The sequence below is a fragment of the Mus pahari genome, chromosome 6 (genome assembly GCF_900095145.1).
Source record: "Mus pahari chromosome 6, PAHARI_EIJ_v1.1, whole genome shotgun sequence".
NCBI classification, from domain to species: domain Eukaryota; kingdom Metazoa; phylum Chordata; class Mammalia; order Rodentia; family Muridae; genus Mus; species Mus pahari.
Window position 1 is genome coordinate 71,102,866 of NC_034595.1, and position 21,871 is coordinate 71,124,736.

Below are 21,871 nucleotides of genomic sequence, written 5' to 3' on the forward strand. Positions count from 1 at the left end.
GAGAGAGAGAGAGAGAGAGAGAGAGAGAGAGAGAGAGAGAGAGAGAGAGAGAGAGAGAGAGAAGGGGAAAGGAGGAAAAGGTGCTGTCAGGGCTGTCGGAACCTTGAGACAGGAGGATGCTCTGGGCTGGGCTGGGGATGGAGACTGCTACCAGGGGAATTGATGCAGGAGACTCAGTGTCTGCATTTGCCAAGAGCCCAGCAGGCCAGAGGCTGCGGTGAGAGCCACTTGTCTCATTCCTTACATCCTCCCAGTGTCTCTTCAAGAACAGCAATGTCTACTTGTGACAGATGCTCTGCTGGACTTGTCAAAGTTGCACAGCTCAGCAATGGTGGAAGAACCTTAAATATCTAACACCAAGACTTCCATAAGGCAGGGGGTGACAAAGAGAGGACAAGGGTTGCCCTGTTATGTGTGGGTGGGAGAGGGTATGCCTTTTCATCTCCACTGTCTGTCCTGGCATGAGTCCAGCCTCAGGGTGACAGCTGAAGGGTCTCCCTGGTACCTTCCTCCCTGGTAAGTAGGGAGAAGTAGATATGGGAGCTGAGGGGGTGATGTATGCTGTGTGTGCAGAGAGCTGGGCCAATCTTGGCTCTGTTAGGTTCTCAGTGACCCAGGAAGCAGGTCAACTCAGAGTATGGCTCTCCATCATCACTCAGGACAGAACATTCTTTTGCCCTGACTGTATTCCTGCTAAAGTTAATCTGTTCCCATTGGCATGGACCCTGGTCATCTGCCTAAAGCATCAGTCAACTGTAGACCTCCGAGTCCCCATACCCACTTCTCTTTACTCTAGTGCATATACAGCCCCAGTATTCTATCATGCCTTTCTCCATCTGCCCACTACTGCATCTCAGCTCTGAAACCCAGTGAAGGCAGGCATTAGACTGCTATCTATGTGTCTCTAGCTCCTGAGACACACAGGACCTGGCACGGTCAAGCACAGAACCTCTTTACTGAATGATGGCCTGGGAGAAAGTGTCCCTCCTTCACACTACCACAATCCTTCTATACTTCCTTTCATGCTTGTCCCCAGGCTGGGTAACTGCACCGACAGTGTCTCTTTCACTCCTCCTAAGCATAGCACAGAGCCCTGCCTGGAGGAAGTACCGGGTGGATATGTGTTGAAGCCATGATCAAAGCTCATGTTTCCTGCACCTCAGTTTCCCCATTTGTACACTAGAATTTTGCTCACCCTAGGGCCCTGTGGAGTACCCTCCCTTGTGACATTCTGGGATGTGTGTCCTGCTGAATGGGATTCTGCACCTGCACTTGGTGTGTCAACTGCACTGCTAGCGGCTTGGTGCGCATCCCAACCTCCGGCATTGATCACTGTGAAGAGCCTATCTGATCTGCCCCCTGAGGAGCAATTAAAGCCCCAGAATAACCCATTGTTCAGAATCAGGTGCCTGGACCCTGTGTTTATCTCCAGCGTGCCGTGTGTGCTCGGGTCCCTGCCAACCATGTGGTGGGCATCTCTGGAACTGCTTGGTCAGTGGCCTCAGGAGTGGCCAGCTCCAAGTGGCAGCAGGAACTGATGAAGAGAAGGCAAGAGAGGACATCAGCCTTTGCTGAGAGCCAGGCATTTGAGAGGTACACTTCATGTCTCCATGAAGCCATGCCAGAAGGGGATCATTAGCTCTGTATACAGCAGAAAATCTGAGGCGCAAAGAGGTCATGTGCTTGTGAGGCGGACTGCCTGACTCATGGAGCTTCTGTGAGGCAGAGCTGGGACCTGCACGAGGGACTGACTGTCTGTCACTGACCCACTTGGCACCTGGAAGCACTGGTGATGGGCAGCCATCATTAACCTGGAAAGCCACAGTCCTGTGGCTGCCAGCCTTGCTTTTGAGTCTCTTGTGCCCTCCCCATACCTGCTATGTGAACTCTCTCAGCTGTTGTCCATCTCATTTTCTTTTGGAGGAAGAATTAATCCTATCAGAACCAGAGGCTAGATAGAGTGCTGTGCAGTGAGAAAAGAGAGAGATTAATCTAACGACGCCCACACTGGAGGGGACTGGAAGGCCAACCCAGGGGTGGGTGGGTGGCAGCAGGCAGAGCTGAGAGTTCAGACAAAAGGGCTGACTGGGCACCAGGCATGGATCACCCAGGCATTACCACTTAGCAGCCACGTGGCTTTTGACAAATAGGTAATTTCTTGGCCTTTAGCTCCCTTATCTGTAAAAGACACAGCAGCTCCTTCACACGGCCCTCTTTAGGGGATTCAAGGAGTCCAAGGCAAGACTTCTGGAGTCCTTGACAGAAGCAGGTACTTTAGAAACGCAGAGTGTCACACGCCACATTCAGAGCCACTCAGTTCCGGTAGGAGCTTAGGGTGTGAGGTTGTGGCTGAGCCCTGCACCAGGACTTAAGAACAGGCTAGAAACAAGACAAGGGCAATTCCAACACTCGGGGCTCTCATGGAGGCCCTCTAGGTGTCCCAGGATCATGAGAGGGAGGGCCAGCCTTAGAGCAGCAGATAGCAAATATATACAGGTGGTACAAAGACATGCTGTCAGGGGTAGAAAGTCAGACCCTTGCTCAGAGAGAGCCGTTTCACACGGCTCAGAGGCTGTCCACTCAGCTGCGGGGGGCTTACATTCCTAGCTTTGAGCTGAGCTCGTATGTGTTATGCTTTGGGTTACAGGTGACAAAAAGCTGGCTACAGGGGATTAAGCAATAGGGGTTAGTTAGTTCCTGAAGCCTGAAGCTGGGAAGTTCTGTAGAGATCATATTCCGGTGACATCAGTGACCCAGGCACTTCCCAGTCTCTCCGCTGCCCAACTCCTCTCCCATCAGCATCCTTTCACCAGGGCCTCCAACTGTGGCACTAATCCCAGGGACAGTGTGCCTGTGTGCCCACAGGATGCGCTGTTACAGAAGAAAGGCACCTTCCTGACACCCTCATTTTATGGGTTTTTTTCCTCCCCACCTCCCACCATATTCTTTTCCGTTAGCAGAGACTTTTTCAGAATCTCCAGAAGAGGCTTCCCTTCCCTCTAAAAATGAGCAGGAGATCCCGTTGGTCAGGATGGAGTCCCAGGAAACAGTTTCTAGAAGGTGGATTGAAACCACTGTTGCTGTAGACTTAAGCCTGGAGAAGGGTTCAGCCCACAGGAGCCGGCCTCTGACCACAGAGGAGAATGGAACGGCATGTTAAACATGACTCTGTCATGCTCTCCCTGTGTGCCAGAGCTCCTGGTCACACACAGCTCTGGGCATTAGGGGACGTCATTGACCTCACTCCCCCTGAGGCCACCAGAGCTTTTCGGTGTGAGCAACAGAAGTTGGTGTTATAGATTGAATGCCATAAAGGGTGGACAGGTGACCTGAATAATGCAGAGCTGACAGAAAGTCAGGCTGGAGAAAGAGTTCACAAAGTACCCAGCACCCTCCAGGGACCTAGAAGTAGCAACTCATCAGTAGCGGTCTTGCTGCAGAAATGGAAGGGCGAGCCACAGACTTGGTGGCTAGCAACTTGACTCTGACATTTCCGGCTGCAACCTGTGATGCTAAACTGGCTATGCAGGGAACTGAGCGCAGCTCAGAGAAGAGGGGGGAGGTTTGGAGAGCTTGGAGCCAGGCAGTGGAACATGCTATGCCCCAACACCAGTCAGTTGTATCTCTGGAGCCTTCATAGGGAGCCAGACACCCAGCCAGACACCTACAAGAGTCCTGACTGTGGTGGGAGCCATGCTAACTATAGGAGTCACATCATTAGTTGCAATAGTTGTATCTAAACCTTCCTGGGTTTTAGCTGATGTGTGAGGCACCATGAATGGATTAGCTTATTTAATCTTCACATCAACCCCATGGACAAATATCACTGTTTTTTTTTTCTTTGTAGATGAGATCAAGGCACAGAGGAGTAAGTAGTCTAGTATGCTGTAACTGCTCCACAGGAGAGCAAGGCATGAGATCTCGTTGGCGGGAGCTCTGTTCACTTGTCTAGATACCCATGCTCGGCTCAGGATTTCTCTGCCCTGGTGTAACTTAGATTACTCCTTTTAAAGCAGACATGTTAAAGTAGCACCCATAGTGATGTAATCCAATACCATGTTGTGGGGAGCAACTGGGCTGTGAAAGTGTTCTATGCTTGGTATCATGGCACTAGCAGGAAGGAGCCAAGACTATGCATAGACGCTTGGATGGTGTTATATCGTGACCATCACTGCTGTAAAATCTGTCACCTCTCTGAACCTCAATTTCTTTATTTTCAAAATGGGTTGTCAACCCTGTTCTCTGCCTCCAAGCATTGTCATGGAGGCTAAATGAGGTGGCAGATGGAAACAAAATTTCACTGTAGGGAAAAGAGCAGTGGGCAAGGGTTGGCTACTGAGCTAATTCGAAAACTTGGCGTCAGCTTGATAAATGAGTTGTCCTAGTGGCCCTGCAGATCGACTCTGTGAGTGACAAATGGCCCCCTTCAGGAGCTCTGTTGATGTTTGCAGGGTCCCGTGAAGGCTGTGCTCCGTGGCCAAGCCGTGGACTCTCACGCCTGGACTTGTTTTGCATCTGATTTTGTATGATCATTCAACACACTTTAAATACTCACTTAGTGATGTCTTTGGGAGAGAGACCTTGTGTTCATCCCTAGGGGGAGAAAGAAGCGAGACTGAAATAGTCTCTGCCTTCAGGAGCTGCTGGTGAGAACTGGAATAATGCTAAGAGCATCAGCAGCTGCTGAACTGACACTCACAGCACCTGTGAGTTACCTCCACAAAACTGTTAAGTAACTGACCCCAAGTTCAGGAAGATCTGGTTACTGAGTTAGGCCTTAAACCTGGATAATGGGCATACAGACAACACCATTACAATACAGAGAGGTGGTGGTGTGGTGGTGTGGTGGTGATAGTAGTGGTTGTAATTGTTGTGGTGGTAGTGGTCGTGGTGGTGGTGAAGGTAGATGGTAGTCTGCCATTGCTGTTGTTGATAATGATGACAATGGGAATGATACTGATGGTGCTGATGGTAGTGATGATGATAGTGGTGAGAATGGTGATGACAGCAGTGCCGATGCTGGTCTTCACGACCGTGATGGCCGTGCCACTATTGTTGACAATGATAATGTAATCATGATGGTGACGATGGTGACATTAAACAATGCATGAGTGGATAAGATCATGGATGGTGATGATGATAGCAGTGATAGTGATGACAGTGAAGCTGCTCCTGTTGTTGTTGATGATGACGTTCGTGGTGATGGTGGTAATGGTGATGGTGGTAAAGAAGGCGGTCATGACAGCAGTGGTGATGGGAATGATGGGGATCAGGGCTGCTGGTGATGATGGCAGTATTCACAATGGTCTTTGGCAAGGCAGTGATGGGAATGAGACTGGTAAAGTGATGGTGATGGTGATGCAAATAATGGTTAAATGATGATGGTGATGATGATGGTGGTGGTGGTGGTGGTGATAATTGTGGTGGTGATGTAGGTGGTGATGGTGATATTAGAAATGATGGTAATAAAATAGTGGTGGTGAGGACAATCCTGCTTTTCATTCGTTGTTTGTTGAGTTTCTGCTTTGGGTTAGGCCCTGGGTGCCTTCTGCTATCTCATTTAATTCTTATAATACCTTTCCAATTACTGCTCAGGATTGTGAGCTGGAGAAAGGAAACAGTCAGTCCCAGGGCACGTGACCAGTCTGAATGGGCCCTAAGCATCAGTGGGCTTCACTGAAGAGGAGCTGATGCTCTTTCTATACCTGGGTCAGGGCCATGGGTGTGGCTGCTGAATGAGTATTCAGTGGACGCCCTGGAGCTTGAAGCTCAAGCTCATGAAATCTGTGCATGCAACCATTGTTCAGATCCGTGTGGTGATGTTGTGATTGCCCAAATAGGATTAACTGAAAAGGGTTGGGTTGATGTTTTTCCTCAATGAGATGCTAAGTTCTTGGTCACCAATAGGGGGAGCTTTGAAAGTAACTTCAAGGAAGGTGGGTCTATGTGCTGACAGCAGAGGCAGCAGTCACTGTCCTGTACATGTGCTTTGGCAGGCATAGTGATCATGTGGAAGAAGGAAGTCCTACTCTACAGAAGCCTGGGGTCTTGGACCTGAGGCTCCATCTGCCTTCCTTACTGGACTTCATTTCTCTGAGACCCAGTATCAGTGGCTAACGGTGTATTAAGAAGCCATTGGATGCTCTTGGGGTTAGATAGATAATGGATGGATGGATGGATGGATGGATGGATGGATGGATGGATGGATGGATGGATGCTTGGATGGATGCTTGAATGTATGGCTATATGGATGGATGATGTGAAAAGAAAGAATTTCAATGATGGGTGCTCAAGGAGCCATGAGGGGTATTTTCCCAGGGAGAACATAACCTTGAGAATTCCAGACAGAAGTCAGGCCTGGGATTAACTGCGGGTCTGGGAAGAAGGAAGGAAACTCTCCATTTTGAGTGGGTGCTGAGGCTGTGTTCTCTGCCCAGGGAATACAGTCTTGTCCCTAAAGTGACTGTGTGAGGAAGAGCCCATGGCTAAGCCTTGCTTTGGATGCACATTTTTAATTTTGATCTACTTCTCTGTCCCCAACAGGCTTCCTTCTGACACAGCCCTGAAGCTTTCAGAATCTCTGGCCCAGCTCAACCATGACTTCACAGCCTGCTCCTTATAGGTGAGTTCTCCCTGATCTCTCCTGCATGTGCATAGCACAGACTTGGATCAAAAGCTCTGGGCCATGTTTATAGGTAGGAGGTAGATGTGTAACTTTAAAACAAGACCACCCAAATGTCTAGGTGGGGGTCATCATTCACATTTCTGTTGCTGACTGTGTGTGATGAGGAAGGTGTCCTGGGAGGAGCGCTAGGAAGCCCATTCTGACTGAGACTACCTTCAGCTCAGCGTGGACACAGCACACCACTGCAGATCTCAGCCATAGACTCAGTGAGTGAGCAGTCCAGGATCCATCTGGCCCGGGCCCAGGAGGAATAGGATAGTACACAGCTATGTCCTGGGGCTCAGGCTCCTACATTATTCTGCTGGCCTTGCAGCTACAGAAAGCCTGTCCAGGGCTGGATGCACACAGTATGTGTGAGCACGCTTGGCAGAATTGGCAGAAGACTCTAGGTCCTTTCTCTCAGATCATTCTTGAAGAGAGTCTCAGATAATCAGCAGCTCCAGGCCTTTTCTCTCATGGTCACTCACCTTGATAACTCTTGTTGCATGCAAGACTCTGTTCTCTGTGCTGTGCATTGAACAAATCAGTCAACTACTGGTTGGGCTTCTCAGAGGGTAGCCATGCTAGGCTTCTTTCTGTAAGTACATGATAGCACCAGTAATAGTTTCGGGCCTTGGTGTCTCTCCATGAGGTGGATCCCCAATTGGGCTGACCACTGGACCACCTTTCCCTCAGTCTTTTCTCCATTTTTGTCCCTGTAGTTCTTTTAGACAGGAACACTTCTGGGTCAGAGATTTTGACTGTGGGTTGGCACCACCATCCTTCCTCTTGAGGCTCTGTCTTTCTACTTTGAGTTCCCTCTCCCTACTATTGGGCATTGTGTCTAAGGTCACTTCCATTGAGTCCTGAGAGTCTCTCCTCTCCCAGGTCTCTGGTACTGTCTAGAGGGTCCCCCACCCTCCCACTTTCTGAGGCTGCATATTTACATTCTTTCTGCTGGCCCTCTGCGCTTATTTTAAGGGCTCGGTACTGATATTTAGTCCCTGCCTTCCTCCCTGTTCCCCTCCCCTGCCCTGTGTGGCCCCAGTGCAGTGAGCGATACCTCACATCTTGAAGCTTTCATTTCCTCACTAGGCAGACACTGTCGCGGCTGCCATCCTATTGTGGAGAAGAGAGAGAAGTCTCTGGGGGGGAAAAGAGCTGCTCCCCAAACTGTCCTGCCCTCCACGGGGAACAGGGTGGTCAGAGCCAACTGAGTCTCCCCAGTCACTGACCACCTGCCTCTTAGATGGTTCCAGAATCAAACAAAGTGTGGTATGAATGTTAGGTCCAGGAACCATCATGGGGCTGACGCTCACATGATGAGAGCTCCTTGCCTGGCTCATGCCCCTGCCGTGGGCCAAGTAACTGGAAAGACCTGTGAGGTTTAGTTCCAAGGAATCATGAGCCATGGGCACGTGCATCTAAACAGGAAGCGATGCAATGATCTCCGCTTTCCTTGGCAAAATGTACTCATCAGAACCCCAACCTTGGTACCAGTGGACACCAGAAGCCAGGCAATAATAAGATGCTGGGTAAACAAAGGAGTGAGCTGCACTGTGAGGAAGAAGCCAGACACACAGGAGAAACCAGGCAGGTACTGAAGAGAGGCCACAGTGTGCGGCTTAGGGCAGGGAGAAGGCTTAAGGAAGGGAGGAAGGTGTGTGGGTTGGCGCTGGAGGGATATATGGAGTAGCAGTACAGAGGGGCTGTGGGAGGGAGCAGTGAGCTGCCCAGGCAGTCGACTGCACAATACATTCAGATACACGAAAACCCAAGCCGTGGGAACCCTCCCACGCACTGGGGCATTGTTAACTGGCAGTTCTGGTGACCTGCCCAGCATGACTTCTGTCACAGAGAGGCATTCCCAGACTACCGGCTCAGATGTCATCTGGGGAGTCACAGCCGGGCCAAGACCTGCAGGTTAAGAGGGTGGGGCTGGGCTCCAAGCTGAGGATAGCAGGACAGCCTTGGGAGCAAGAGGCTGGAGAGCTCCTGGGGCCTAGACTGCCCCCAGACTGAAGAGGCCTGGAGACATAGCACATGGAAAGATTCATGTGGGGTTCAAGCCCTGCGTGCCCCGTGCCATGGGACTATAGACAGAGGTCCAAAATAGGGTGGATACCCTGAGGAGACAACCTGAGCCAGGGGTCACCACGGGGACGGTTATAGCTAGAGAATGCTGAGAAGCAGCCGTGCGGCAGATGCTGTCTAAAGTCTTTCTGTGGACATACTTCCTGGAGTCCTGAGAGACTGAGAAGGCTGGACAAGGAGGTGTGCAAGTGGAAACCACTCCACCACCCCTCTCCTGCCACCAGCCCCCCTTCCAGCCATCTGTGCCCCACATCAGTGCTTGTCACTTCTTCCTGCAAACGTCCCAGGCCAGATCACAGGGCCCCACTTGAGAGGGAAGAGAGACCTTTCAACCCTGGGTTCTCTCCCAGCGGTGGGCTCAGGCCTGTAATCACCTCAGCACTAGGGATGGAGGCAGGAGAGACAGTGGTGCACGACTGAATCCACTGTGACTTCAAGCCCTGGGCTAGCTAAGGAGAGAGAGGGAGAGAGAGACAGAGGGGGGGGAGGAGGAGACAGATAGGGAAGGGGGAAGGAGGGAAGGAAAGAGAAGGAAGGATGGAGGGAAAGCGTTTTCTAAGCAAGTGGGTTGTCTCTGGATGATAGGACATTGGAGGAGGCAAGACTTTTTCTTCACTGTGCTTTTGCCAAGACCCTTCCTCCTCCACCATGCCTGGGCTGTCCACTGAAGGCCAGGGCTGGGCTTAGGTTCTAGGCTTCCTAGCTGGGCATCCTTGGCAAGTCGGCCACTTCCAGCTGCACAGAGCAGGAATAAGAAGCACTTGTGGAAATGAATGGGGTGGGGCTGGGGAGCCACCCCAGCACCGGGCTCAGGGGATCGAGGCCCCCATTTCCCCACAGAGCAAGGGGCACAGATCTCTGACTTAAACCCACATGTGTGCTAGGTCCTGGAGACAGGCACGGCTCATCATTTGTAGACTTAACAAAAATGTGCAGTTTAGACCCCTCCTAATGTGTCCCATTCTGGCTTCAAAGTAACACATATTTATAGAGAAAATTAGAAACATGACAGAAAAAGTTCATTTATCCACCTCTCCAGGTTCTTTTCCTCCATTTTTCCTTCTTTCTTGCTTTCTCTTCCTCTTTGTCCTCCTCTCCATCTTTCTCTCTTTTTTTTTTTCTTGTCTTTTTGTTTTTTTGTTTTTCTCTCGGACCTTTCTAGGTAACCCTGGTTGGCCTTGAACTTATAGAACCTGCCTCTGCCTCCCGAGTGCAAGGATGAAAGGTATGTGCTACTATGTCCACCCTAATGGTTTTAATGGTTTTTCCCTCTATTACATATGACTGAGCTCAGGGCCTCACACATACTAGGCAAGGGCTCTATCACTGAGTTATAGCTCTAGCCATTTCTGATTTTTGGTTTGAGGTAGGGTCTTGAAGTTACTCAGTAGCCCAGGCATACTCAAACTTTTGATCCTCCTGCCTCAGATTCTGTAGTATTTTGGATTATAGGCTTGTACCACTGGTCTGGCATCTCCCACCTTCTTTCCCACTGTATACTGACACATTTTAAAAAGTGTGTGTGTGAGTGTGTGTGTGTGTGTGTGTGTGTGTGTGTGTGTGTGTGTGTGTGTATGTGTGTGTAGACTAGAGTCTGTATTCTGTTTTTGAACCAGGTTGAGCTACTGAGTCAGGCCCAGGAGAACCAGATGCTATGGCTATGTGGCTCCCCCTTCTGCCCTGGTGGCTGACTAAAAGCAACTAACCTTCGGATGTTCCGAGTCTCTGGCAGACACACAGTAGACACTAATTTTAGCTTGGCTTCTGGGGCCTGCTGGCCTTGAGGCCTGCATATAATGGACGCCTTATGTAGACAGCTGCCAGTAGTGCAGGAAGAAGGTCCCACCTTAAAATGTTTCTCCGCACCAGCCAGCCCTCCGCTCTTGGAGAACAAGCCGGCTCCCTGTTCCTTCTCCCACCAGGAAGGGGCTGTTGTTTGCGTTCACGGCCAGCAGACTGCATGGAGCGCAGGCGGCCCACCCCAGTACACATGGGGAGGCGGCTGTACAAACACAGCCAGGGGCTCTGGTTTGAACAGGGACAACTCAGAGAGATGTCCCAAGAAAAATCTGGGGATGCGGCATGTCTGAACTGACCTCGTGTATGAGTCGTGGTGTGTGTGTGTGTGTGTGTGTGTGTGTGTGAGAGAGAGAGAGAGAGAGAGAGAGAGAGAGAGAGAGAGAGANTGTGTGTGTGTGTGTGTGTGTGTGTGTGTGTGTGTGTGTACAAGCAGAGCCTTTTAGAGCTGCATCTCAACACTTTGTCAAGTTTGTACAAAGGGACAGTGTCATTCAGTGCCCCGCTTGTCCTATGTCCTGCTGATGGGTCTTCATTCAGCAGTAGAGTTTACTTTTCAAAGATGAGGGAACAGAGACTGAGCTAGGAATCACTTTACTTGGAGTGAGGCAGGAGGTCAGTAGTGGGGACTTGAGTGTAGTAAGGGTGGTTCTCATGCTCCTAGGCTTTCCCCTCTTCAGAACCCTGTAGGTAAGTGGCCCAGCCTGATGCAGCCAGATTCAGCCTGATCAGGCTAGAGTCAGCTGCATCTCTTTCCTTCTATTTGGTATAGTTCATCCAGAATGGGGACACTTTAAATCATTCCTCACTTCCTCTCTTTTCTCCTTTCTTCCTTTTGAGTTTCCGGTTTATTTATTTGTTTGTTTGTTTGTAACATAGTAAAACCAACTACCTTGAACCAGGATCCTCCTGCCTCAGCCCTCCTGTGTGCTGTGATCACAAGTCTACATCACAGCGTGTCCTCCCTCCTCTCTTCACTTCTTCCCCTCCGCTCTTTCTTCCTAGACCAGCAGTTCTCAACCTATGGGTTGTAACCCCTTCGGGAAGTCAAATAACCTTTTTATAGGGGTCACATATCAGATATCCTGCATATCAAATATTCACATTGGCACTCATAATGGTAGCAAAATTATGGTATAAAGTAGCAATAAAAATAATGCTATGGTTGGGGGTCACCACAACATAAGGAACTATATTAAAGGGTTGCAGCATTTGAACAGTTGAGAGCCACTGTTCTAGACAAACTTCTGTATCCCAGGCTGACCGTAAACTCATAATGTAGCCAAGGATGACCTTGAACTTCTGATCTTCCTGTTTCCATCTGTCCAGGGGATTGCAGGCATATACCTTTATGAAATGCTGGGGATCAATTTAGGGCTTTGTGTTTATTAGGCAAGAACTCTGACAACTCTGCCATACTTCCAAACAGTCTATTTCTAAGGCAGGAAGGGTAGGTATGGTAGATGCTTGCTTGAAATCAGATGGAATCTCTCCTTGTCCATGTGAATAAGATCCAAGAGCTTTAACCTGATATCTACAGTCCACCTGTGAACATAGCAGAGCCTGGGCTCACCAAACACTTAGCTGGTTCCATGACCCTAAGGAAAGGTGGAGAACTTTCCTCATTGTCCTCCTCTTGGTAGTAATGGAGTCCCACAAAGCAGAAAAGCCATAGGATATTTGCCTCCATGGTCTGCACCGATAAAAGAAATAAAACCCATGATTCATCATGAGAACCCAAGCTTTAGCCCAGGTTGGGAATCACATGAAACCTGCCCCACAGCTGCCAGTATGGAAGGGCTGCCTGCTACACTTCCAGGACTGGGTTGCATCAGAAACCCTGACCCTTGGGTAGGCTGTGGGGGCGGGGCATATGGAGGGCACACCTCCCATCCCTACTCCAGTCCCATGATGACAATGTAGCCTGTGTAAGAAGTCTCCAGGCCCCCCCTACAGTGGCTCTTTGACCCAAGTCTGAGGCTCTTTAGGAACAATGCATAGCAGCATCACAGCTGCTCTGGGGACATTTTCTCAGGACAATCTCCACTGAGTGAGAACAGGACCCGGGCTCCACACCGACCCCTGGCTGCAGCACCCTTTCATCCTCTGCCTTTGAAATCCTCCTGCTTCCTACTGCTCAGTGGCTGAGGGCTCCAGCCTCGATTTCCTGGTTTACAAACTGGGACTAGTAATCCCAGCTCCTGGTTGCTGTACATCATGGTCGTGGCGAGTTGCTTTTCAAGTGTCCAGCCAGGTGGAAGTCACATAGTGAAAGTCAACTTCTGAGGCCTCCCAGCATTTGGAGAACACTCCTAAGAAGTATCCTGGATGCTTAGTGAGAGTGGCGTTCTCTGGAGACAGCTGTTGAGGCCTGCTGCCCATGCGTGCAGCCTAACTGAGAATCTTCTTTCTTCTGGCTTGTTCTGAGAGATGCGGCTTCAAGCAAGCCTTTTGTAATATAATCCCATGGAAAGGCAGACACTTGGGATAAGTTCATTTCCTCATCCAATCAACTGTCCAAGGGGAGGTTTTCCTTGTATGTGTTCATTTATTTCTCATCCACCTATTTACTCTACACATACCTGCAGAGCCCCGACCCCTGTCGGGTACAGCAGACATGCACAAACAGGCCCCAGGAACCCTTTCCTAGGATCTCAGCATCTAAGAACAGCAGCGATTTGGGTTGCATAAGGAGCAGTGGCCCAGAGGTGGACTCATGAGGGAGGGAGCCGTCACTGCCTGCAGGTTGACTGGAAAAGATTTCACCAAGAAGTTGGCATCCAGTGTGCAAGTTCAAAAGCAGAGAAAAGACCCCATTGTGCAAAGGAAGAAAAGCAAAGAATAGCCCAGGATGGGCCTCGGGAAGGATTCTAAGTTGGTCTTTAAAGCATCTCTATCAAAATCCAACAAAAGTCCATATAACAAGCACATCTGGGGAAATGAAGATAGATGACAGCCTAGAGAATTTTGAGGTTGGTGTCTTAGAGGTATAACCAAGGCAACTCTTTTGTTGTTGTTGTTGTTTTGGTTTTTTTTGTTTTGTTTTTTGTTTTTTTGAGACAGGGTTTCTCTATATAGCCCTGGCTGTCCTGGAACTCACTTTGTAGACCAGGCTGGTCTCGAACTCAGAAATCCACCTGCCTCTGCCTCCCGAGTGCTGGGATTAAAGGCGTACGCCACCACGCCCGGCTCCAAGGCAACTCTTATAAGGACAACTTTTAACTGGGGCTGGTTTACAGGTTCAGAGGTTCAGTCCATTATCATCAAGGTAAGAGCGTGGTAGCAACCAGGCCGGCATGGTGCAGGAAGAGCTGAGAGTTCTACATCTTCATCTGAAGGGCACTAGAAGACTGCCTTCCAGTCAGCTAGGGCAAGGGTCTTAAAGCCCATGCCCACAGTAACAAAGCTACTCCAACAAGGCCACACCTACTCCAATGAGGCTACCCTCCCTAATAGTGCCACACCCTGAGCTAAACACTGACAACCCACCACAGTAAGTAAACAAACACGTGACCTAAGGATCAGGGAGCCTGGAACTAGATACCAGTGTGCCTGGGGGCACAGCATGGAGAAGTGTGAACTGGAACCTTCCAGCCAAAAACATTGGTGACTCCCAACTAGAGTGAGATTTTTTTGTAGAGGGGGAGGAATAAACTTAGTCCAAATGATTAGAAACAACATGAGGATAGCAAAATAATAGTAGTTAGGAAGACTTGTGTCCCTGGCAGATGATTTAAGTTTAAAACCAAATGCAGAAGTTGTGAGAGAGTTTAAAACTCACTCCCCAAGGTTAAAGGATGATAACACTGAGAGAATGATTTGAGCTCCTGTTTCAGGACTGAAGGGTTGATGCCCTCCTATGCAAAGATCCCCATCAAAGAAGCAAAGACAAGCTGCTGGCAAAATAAAATAAAATAAAATAAAATAAAATAAATAAATAAATTTTAAAAAATTAGGTGGGGATAAAAGCAAGCCATTCCCAAAGATGAACTGAGGGCAAAAGATACTCACTACAGAAGTGAACTATCTGGGTGGTGGGGAAGGACTTCAAAGACTGAGAGTCCTTAGGGAGATGAGCAGCAAGAGACGAAAACACATGAGCATCGTGCAGGCACCCTGGGATGGATGCACACCTCATGGAGGGGAGACAGAACACTCTGCACCAACACATTCAAAATGTGCCTGCCTTCAGCTCAACAGGCCATTTCTGAGGCACCTTAGGGAAATGACTGAGCCCCCAGCCTTATGTGGGCACAAGCATGCGTGGAAGGAAATCGCAGAATGTATCGGTTAGGAACATGGAATATGAAGTCAGTAGAACCTGAGTTTAGGCTATGTATCCCTAGAAAATTACTTAACATCTCTAAGCATCAGGATCCCCATCTGTAAAATGAACAACATAATAACACAGCCTTCCTACAAAGCTTAAATAAGAATACTTACAGAAGTCTTAATAGATGGCCCAGGGTAAGTGCTGAATAATATGTTATTTTGTTGCCGATGAGAATTGTATTGTTTGAATAGTGAGTAGCCCAAGGGGAAGCAACCAGACTATTCATCAGTAGGGAGCTATTGGCTGATAACTGAAGAAATGGGGGTGAATCTAAACATGGGACATGGACAGATACTTTACTATATTAGCACAAATATAAAAGGAGTCAAGAATAAGAGAGGTATATCCCAACTCACAGAAAAATGTGACTCTGTATATTCAGAAAGATAGTCAATTTTTGTGATTCACAGTACTTATGTCTGTAATGTCCCCACAAATATTGAAATAGCAAAAACTAAACATTTCTATAATAGAACTTCAGTGGGGGCAAATCTTGTAGTCACTTGTTTTTTGGTCAGTTAATCAAGGCAAAGCCCTATGTTAGGCTTCAAAACATCGTGCGTTACATATGCTTCTGTTCAAAGACACCTTCACAATTCCTGGATTCGTGACTAGATCCAGACATGCATCTCTGGCCCGAGAGAGTAAGCTTAACATGTATTTTCTCCAGCAGGCATTGAACAGAGCTTTGTGCTTAGGGACAGGAAGCAGCACTTCCACAATACCTTCAAGGACCATTCCAAAAAGTAAAATCACCAAAGGGACACAAAAATACAGAGAAAATATCACTAAATGTTTTGCAAGAAAGGATGTTTGTTTATAGAAGAGAAACTGAGACAGGAAGGTAGGGCATCCCCTTGTTCAGCCTCATAGGGGACCACGCAAGTCAGGGGACTCAAAGCTGTGTCTGCCCTGGGTTTTACAGGTGATGATTAAGTAAGCATGGAGTAGGTCAGTTAGTAAATATGACTCTGTGAGTGGGGACCACCTGGATTTGTAAAGGATTGTTCACCATTTAGGCTGCTGTAACGACAGAAATATATTACTCATGATTCTTCAGCCTGGAAGTCTAAGGTTAAAGGCAGATTGTCTGGCTCATGGACAGAGGAAGGGGACTCCTTTGACCTTTCATAAGGATGCTAATCTGGTACAGGAGCTCCACCCCAGGACCCAATCAGCCCTCGGAGGCTTCAGCCCCTGCCATGATCTTCGAGGAAATTTTAACATAAACGTTTTTAAACATATTATTTATTTCATGTGTGTGTGTGCTCACTTGTGCACACATTCAAACAAACACATGTTCTGGTGTACATGTGCTAGTCAGTAGACAACTTCCAGGAGTCTCCTTTTCTGCCATGTGAATCCTAGGAATTAAACTCAGTTCATTAGGCCTGGTAGCAAGTGCCCTTCCCCACCGAGTCACCTCCCTGGTGCAGCATAAGCACTTGGAGGGACCCAAACATTCAGACCTTGGCAGATGACCAGTGTATGGCAATTATCTGAGAGCCAGGTCTCTGTCCTTCCATGTTCCACTTGAACTTTTTATAGTGGACACTTTTGACACAACAGTCAAAGCAGCAAAGCTATTTTTATTTTGGGAAGAGACTTGTCATTGATGGCATTCAGTTCTCAAGACAAAAAATCAAAGCTCATAATGTGTTGGGTTTTTTAGAAGACATTTTCCCATATTTCTTACAATATGCCACAGACTTCCAAGTCCCCTATGTATTCATTTACTTATTTTTAATTATGTTTGATTACGTTTCCCAATCTGGCTTTAAATTCTTGGTCTCTGCCCCCAAGTAGCTGGCCCTAAAGGCATTTACCACCACACACTGCAGCTTTCTACACATTCTCACCCAAAACTTCTTGAGACAGGTTGTATTACCATCCCTATTATGGGTGAGAGAAAGCAGGATGAAAAGTTGTGTACATAAGGTCATAAGTTGTATACAGTGTGTACATAAGGTCACAGGCCATCACCAGCAGTCTACATCTGAACCTGGGCCGGTCTTGGATACAGAATCCAAGATTTCTGTTGAACACTTGAAAAATGCCTGCGCAGTCCCTATCCTGGCCTTGCGCTCCTGAGAAGCCCAGGAGGACATGAGCAGCTACTGTGTTAGACATTCCCAGCCTGGGTCAAGGATGTCAAGAACACACCAGGTACTGGGGGACCCATAGAAGGGGAAACCCAGAAAAATCCGAGGACTCAGAGGTGTCAATACATAGCATTCAGTGACTCCCTTTTCTTCCTCACAGCCTGCAGCTCACTGTCTGCCTGGGCAGCTCAGCCCAGCCACACAGAGCCTTCCTCATGCTCCCTGAACACTGACCCCCCTCTTTTCTGAACCTCTGTGGACTTTATATCTCCAGTCACTTGCTCACCCCATGATTCTGTGGGAGGTGTCTTTGTAATACAGCCCCCTTATACTTTGCACACATAATCTATCATGAAAAGCATGTTGATGGATAAAATGAGCCAAAAGAAGTGGCAGAGGCTCTGCACGCTCCCCAAACCTAAGCAGACTAAATTAGAGCAAACTAGGTGCTGGAGTGGCAGAATTTCCCAGGGTTCCGGGTGCAGGGCTGCCTGGCTGGAGGCCTCTGTGACCACAGGATCCGAGGCAGCTGACAGCTGCAAGACCAACATGTGCCTGGGTGGTGTTCCTGTGGCTTCTAAGATCCCCACCCAATGGAAGAGACTTAGAAAGGGTCCTTCAGCTTCTCACGCTTCCAGGGGAAAGCATGGGGTTGGGGTTGGCCCGGCCAGGGACATCTTTTCTGAAATAGCTTCATGCATATTCAACAGCTTCTTGAAATATCCAGGTGACTATTTTAAGCAGCTTCTACTCAGATGCCCACACCTAATGGTGGGCCACAGAAACCAGGGAGAAGCCAGGAGTGCAAGGACAGTGTCAGAAGCTGCCAGCAGTTCCAGCCTTCTCCCACCCTTTGGAGCATGCTCCCTCTCGGGGACTCTCACAGATGAAATTGAATGTCACCATTGCTATGGCAACACATGGGAGGTTTCCCATCTGGTGACCTTGCCCACCCATGTCTCAACCCCAAATGTTCCAGGTCTTAAGATACGACCTCTACATCATTCCTTGGTTTCCCTTCATGTTCTTCCCCTCATGTTAGAGCTGATACCCTGTAGAGTCTAAGAGAAGTATCATCAAATAAAGGGAATGGACACAGGACACAACTCAACTTAACACCAGGGGCTTGGGGTCACCTAGGCATCCCAGCTGGAGGGTTAGGGGAAGAACAGTGCGACCAAGGAAGCCTCAGGACGGTCCTTACGTGTGGTTAGCCCCAGATCACTGGGGCAGCAGAGACTCGTCTGTGTCAAGCTCTCTGGGGACAAAGTGTGTTGAGGTGGATGTTCCCCACCCAGGTCATTCCAATGGTTCCTTGTCATACAAAAATAGCTGGAGGGAAACAGAGTGTCAGGGGAGCTTCAGGGTGAGAGGCAGGACTCTTATGAGCTGAGGGGCCATCCCACCGTTTTAGGAGAGAGAGGGCAAAAGTATCAATAAGTTAATGAGAGAGGCGGTGGGTAGCCTGGGCTGAGAAGGTCTACTGTTTGCTATGTCTGACTTCTGACTTCTACTTCATTCTGCTTTGCCGTTGTCATCCAGAAAACTCTCTCTTCTGCCTAGGTAGGGTACCCGAGAAAGGAAGGGAAGCCCACCATGATACTCTGAGAGGACAGCCATGCAGATGGCTGGGACAGGAGCATTAGAAAAAGATGCTGGGTGTGGGGTGGGGACATCTGTATACTGCAGTCTTCAGACCTGCTTCTCTGATGGCCGGCGGAGAGGGAGCATCATCGCGAGTCCCCAGAGGCCACCCGCTCGCTGCATCTTTCTGTTCTGTTGGCTGCTCGCTGTTCCCTGAGCTCTTGTTTGCTCTCTGTGCAGCTGGAGCCAAGGCTGGGACACTGCTGCCAGAGACAATGTCATCGTCTCTGTGAAACTTGGAAATTCTAAGAAAAATGAATGTATTTCCCCTGCTCACTCCTTGGGGTGCAAAGCTCAGAGTTTGCCAGACTCTCCAAGGAGTAGTTGACCTAAAAAAAGGTTACAAACCACTGAGAGTTGGGACTTGTTGGGTTGTAAAACAAATGACTTCACGTGGTTTAGAGAGGCAGGGAGGGAGTGCCGAGTGAGGTTCTGTGCTAAGCTGCCTCAAAGGACAAAATAGCATGGGGACTCTGCCATGCCCCCAGCATCCCTACGCAGCTAAGTGTGCCCTTTATCCTTGACGTGAGACTGCTCTCTTTCCCTGTCCCAAGCCACAATCTCCCTATGAGGCCTCTATCCAGCCCATACTTGGCAGAAAGTGGAGAACCTATTTAAAAAGCTGGGGGAGATCTGAGCAAAGGGTTAGAATCGCAGGGGTGGGCGCAACAAGAGGTCCACTGAAGTCTGTCGATCAGCCACGAAAGTTGGGATGTGTCAGTCCCTACTGGCTTCCTATCTCTAAGTGAGTCAGAATCATAGAAATGTCATCATGGCTCCAGGGAGATGGTCACCAGTGGCTGCTCACACCCCCACATCCTCTGGCCTCAAACAGTTCCCCAAACTCTGTCCTCAGAGCACTTGCATTCTCTGCTTCCCATGCCAGGAAACACATGTCCATGGTTCAGCTCCTTGCTTCCTTCAGGTCTTAAATGACCCCTTCTCAGTGGTAATGCCTCCTGTCACCACCACCCCACTGTCCCCTTTCTCTGCTTCACTTTTCTGGATAGCTCTGAGCTCCACCTAGCACACCAGTGTCCGGACTGCGCCCAGGACCTAGATGGTGTCCCCATCCACATCAGATACTGAATGGGGATCTGGAAGGTGAAGGCATGGCTCTCTCTGCCTTTGTGTCCGCATACTGTTGTACTTCATGTTGATCTCGAAACCACTGCACAGGGGTGACAGTTATTCTTCCAGTGAGTGAAAAAGCAGAGAGTCCAGCCACTGGAGCATTTCCTGGGTCCTCTGTGCCACCTGGGAGGCTCTGGGATTGCCATTGTTAAAAGCAAACAGCAAGTTCTCCCTCCCCAGATGTGATGTCTCATGCATGGTGGAGGAAAAAAAAAAGGAGCAAAGCAGATGCTGAGATTTCAGACAGACCCCTCCCTTCACCTGCTCCCCTTTTCTGGGATCCTAGAGCATCACATAACCTAAACACATGCTTCAGAGTTGAGCTGGACCCAGGCCTTGCTCACTTTCTGAAATAATTACTTAAATGCTAACCTCATACTTTGAAAATGCAACCCATAACCCAGAAATAAGTCCAGGAGGTCTCACTGTGGCTTCTGTGTAGGGCCAGGCACTGGCTTGGAGTAGAATCTGCTAACACCCACTGCTACATCCAGTCCTGATGAAAGCCCTGTTCTGTGAGGACAAATAAAGCAAGTGCCATGCTACCCTCAGGTTACAGGGGAGGCTCGGCAACACTGTGCCTCTGAGGAGCCCACAACTCAGCCAGGAAAACAGGTGTCAATCAGCTTTGTCCACGTGGACTCCCTTTTTTCCTCGCTCGTCTTGCTCCGTGAAGAATCCAAGGCAGAACACTGGGCTGTGGTACAGAACGTGCCGCTGGTGAGGTGAACGCCTGGAGAGGGCAGGGGCTTTTCTACCTGAGATGTTAAGCCAGCTTGGCCCATGTGGTGAACTGTCAGGATCCCTGCCCTTTACCCCTCTGGCTGGGGTGTGACTGATGACCATCCATCCCAGTCCTGGATGGGACATCAACCAGGCCTTCCTCCCTCCATCCATAGAGGAGATAATGAGGTGGAGGAAGGAGGTAAGCAAGCAGAGACACATGCTGTCTGTAGCCCTCCTCCTCTCTGCACTCATAGACCTGTGGTGGTGAAGGAAGATGCTGTTAACAGGCTCTGCTCCTCCTGCCTCCCTAACCGGAGGCTCCCCGACACCCTGAGCACAGTCAGTCAGGTGTGGCTGCAGAGCACAGCCCTATCTTTCTCCAGTTAGGGGATAATGGCTTCCCTGCTATCTGGGAAGGACATGGGGGTGTGGGCTGGGCTCAGAGCCTACATACCTCATCCTGTTAAGTGGCAGAGGCATGATGGGAGTCCAGGGAGAGGGGACAGCATGAAGCTGGCAAGGCAGATGAAGATCACTCAAGCTCTGGATTCAAATGGAGCCAGGTTCAAATCCTGCCTTCCCCAGCCAGGCATTGAGTGCTCTCATTCCTCTGCACCACAGGGTCCTCATCAGTGTTATGAGAATGATGATGTCTGCTCCGCAGGGTTGTGACAGTGAGCTTCAGGGAGGCATGGAGCTATCTAGGAGAAGGAGCCCAGGAGGCAGCCCCCAGATAGGAGCAAGCTGTGATCCTACAAACGGGTATCTTACCTCAAGTTATAGGTAAAAGAAACTGAGTCTGGGTACGTCTGTAGAGTTCCCATGGCCAGCAATGGTGTGAGGTCATCACACCTCCTGTCATCTAGACCGGCTCTTGACTCCACCCCTGAGGAGGGAAGCACATTCAGCAGGGAGGTCCCAGACAGGCCACATGGGCTGACCCTGGAGGAAGCCACTAGAGCATGTGGCCTTGGAGCAGAAGGTCACAGACGCCAGCCAGAGCCACATAGCCAAGGTGGTTGGTGGCTTTGCACTGACTGACTGGTGACCTGGAGTCTAGCAGGCTGGGCTTCCCTTTCCCGTTTCCTTCCTGTGCTGGCTGTCAAGCCGAGTCACCTCCAGGAAGCCAGAGAGGTGAAGCAGAGAATCTCTGTCCCCACCTCACCTCGTGACCCCAGGCCAGCCGCTTCTCCTTCTCAGGGCTCAGTTTCCACCTAGGTCAAGCCAGCTGGCTGCTAAATCTCTAGGAGGTCACCTCAAAGGACATTCCAGGGACAGTGCTTTCTGGGAGAGAGTTTAGAACAAAGAGTTACTTACTCAGCTGGTCACTCAGTGAGTGGCTTGATGGTCACCAGGCTCCACAGGAACACTCCTATG

At 49.4% G+C, this 21,871-nt stretch overlaps 1 protein-coding gene across 3 annotated transcripts in view; it reads left to right on the forward strand.

Moving 5' to 3' along the window:
* Hivep3 (human immunodeficiency virus type I enhancer binding protein 3) overlaps window positions 1-21,871 on the forward strand; it is a 396,986-nt gene that overhangs the window by 252,820 nt on the left and 122,295 nt on the right. For all 3 annotated transcript variants that reach the window (XM_029539622.1, XM_021200432.2, XM_029539623.1), the window contains one exon: window positions 6,544-6,622. The gene's annotated coding sequence lies outside the window, so the exon portion shown is untranslated. The remainder of the gene's footprint in view (window positions 1-6,543; window positions 6,623-21,871) is intronic.